This window comes from Bidens hawaiensis, unplaced genomic scaffold (genome assembly GCF_021521415.1).
Source record: "Bidens hawaiensis isolate Kalapana, Puna unplaced genomic scaffold, B.hawaiensis_p1.1 tig00051305_1, whole genome shotgun sequence".
Lineage (NCBI taxonomy): Eukaryota > Viridiplantae > Streptophyta > Magnoliopsida > Asterales > Asteraceae > Bidens > Bidens hawaiensis.
In genome coordinates, this window is record NW_027499186.1 from 26,822 (window position 1) to 29,905 (window position 3,084).

The window sequence follows — 3,084 nt, forward strand, 5'->3', positions numbered from 1 at the left end:
CGTCCATCCAAACACAAGAACATTTGCTGGCTGGAGAGTAGACCTCCTTCAAGGGGATCCGACAAGAAATTCACAGGAACTTCTTAAAAAAATAAATAAATAAGCATCAAAGTGTATGTTTCTATAGGATCTCTGCCTGAAATAGACCAAAGATTGAGATTTATAGAGAACGAGCCATTAGGATGTTTAGTTGAAACGATATGTATATTGTGTCGATTTTTTGTGGTTAAAAAAGTTGGATGTTACCTTTTATGACGACGAACTTAGTTACTAACGATTATTGGCTTACGTTGGTAGGAATTAGTTGATACCGACGTTGGCTTCTATAAGTAGGAGCTAGGTTGCTATTGATGGTTAGTCGTCAGCACGAACATCATTTCCTACCAATGTTTTTAGAACATGACCGAATAGCGAGCATTGCGTTACTGGTCCACTGGTCGAATCGGATGAAGTCATAAATAATTGTCAACTAATGGTGCATATTTTACCAACCGAGTAGATAAATAGCTCATTGTAGAGGCAGTTTCTATTGATAATAAGTTTCTGGGTTGTCGCTCCTGGTCCATAAAAAGTTACATGTAATGTGATATCAACATGACATTGAAGAGAATATGCCCCACACGTATACATGTAGGAATCCCAAGCAAAACTCAATTTATAAGTGACCCTACAAAAACTATTTTTCTACTTTGCCTTTTATAAACCCTAAAAGCCCGTTTAATTATTTCACACGTGAGTCTTCATCTACCAATTTTCTTTTTATCTTCCCAAAACTAGATTTTATAATTTATCTGTAATTATTGTTGATTACAAGGTTAAAAAGGTGTGTAACATTTTTTTGAACAGCCATTTAAATTACTGATGAGTTACTGACCCGTCCGATTATCTACATTTTATGTTCAGCAGGAAACCTATCTTATGTGAGAATACCCGCTGACCCAACGTGAAACCCTCTATTTTTTATCACATGTGGGACTCGAACCCGAGACCTTCCTCTTTTTAAATTGTAGTAATTTGATGTCTCACCTCAACCATTTGGTTACGAATAATTGGTTATAACGAAAAGTGTTTAAATGGTTCATAAAAATTGTAATTGCCATTATTATTTTTTAGTTCTTTTGTTTTGATCTTCTTACCTTTTTAAGGTGTTCATCTTGAGAGTTCAAATTTTTATATGCACAAATATTGTGTGGATCTTTATTTTTTAAACTTTCTTGAATTTACTGTTTTAAATGCATCAAATTCTAACGTGGATTAGAGGTGGGCAAATAAACCGGTCCAAACCTAATACGTCCGTTTATACAGTTTGGTCCAAAGGTTGGCAAATAAACTGGTTAATCGAACCGACCCGATCAAACCGAAACTGAACCAGTTGGAAACCGATTATGTAGAAACCGGTCTGGAACCGATTAAAACACTAGGTCGGAACATGTTTGTAATTTTCTCATTAAAACGGGTTCCAAACCGGTTAACCGAACCGAAACTGGCCAAACCTGGGTAAAAAGCCGGTCAAAACCCGAACCAAAACTGAATATAACCTCATCAAAAAACCGATTTAAACCCAAAACAAAATCAATTAGAAATTAGTTTTGACTTTTGTTAACCAAACTAAACAAGTTTCAACCCAAACTGGTTTGTGCACTTCTAGTTTGGTCCGGAGGTGCATTTGGTAAATTTTTTAATATGTGTTAATAGTCATGAATTATCTTATTATTTTCAAGAAAATTAAATATAAACTAATAATTATGGAAATTAGACACAAACCAAACCACTTTAGATGTTGGTTTGATTTGCATCTTATTATTCACGTGGCGCCATTATACAAATTGACAATATCACAATAATAACGTTGGATTTATGGGTAAAAACAAGACAAAATCTACTACTTTAGATCAAAAGTGAAAAAATATATATATAAATAAGCCAAATCTACAAATTGGTAATTAACAAACAAAAGTTAGTCATGATCAAAATAGTATCAGCAACGATATATTAGAAAATTGGTAAAGTTAAAATGCAAAGAGAGACAAAATGAGAAGTATGAAAATGATTTATGAACACACAAAAAACTTTAAAAAAATCAAAAAATAAAAATAAAAAATTATAACTCGATATATAAATATAAAACGGAAAAAAATTAAAAGACCAAAATATTTCCCCCGCCGTTCCCGTTCCAAAAAAAAACGACGAAAAGACACAATGTCGAGAAAAAAAGACATAATGCCAAAAATAAACAAACAAAACAATGATAAACAAAAAAGACATAATAGATTACAAAATATAGCACAATGCCGAACAAAATATGACACAATGTTGAGTAATATAAAGAAAAAAAAAGAGACAATTAATGACGAAAATAAACACAAAACACAATGATAAACAAATACACAATGATTTTTTTCACTCAATATTGTGTCTTTTTTGAAGAATATTTTTTAGAATGAGGAAGACGATGGAAACATTTTTATGTTTTTACATTGTTTTTGTATTAAAATTTGAGTTATGATTTTTTTAATTAATTTTTTATTATTTTTTTGAGAGATTGTTTTTTTGTTACAAATCCTTCTTATCCTTCTTATTTTTGTCCATCTTTGTAGAATAACTTGACTCTATATTAGAAATCTTAATATCCTAAAGGTCTCGATACTTGAATGTTTTAAAGAATAGCTACTCATATGTTATGTTCATAGGTGAGTATGGCCTTGTCGTTATGGATGTGTTTGTTGAGTTGTAAGTGTGATATCCACGAGTATAAAATCAAGGCAAAAATAGACAAAGTGCACGATCCAAGCCCACAATGCTACAAAACTCCCGATTCCAACTACGTATTAAAACCTAACACTCGTTCAAATGCCCAATACATTCATTAACCAAAGGGAATCAAGACTAGTAAAGTGTAAAGTGACAACGACTACACTCTTTATATTCAACTTCATGTTCTTAATATCTGAAAACTTACATATGGCAAGTATCATCCCAATGTATACTAACAGGGGTGGGTGTAGTTTAGGGATCATGGGAAGATTACTTATAATTTCACCGAAGAGAAAGAGGACGCAAGAAGTTAAGAGTGAGATGACACCC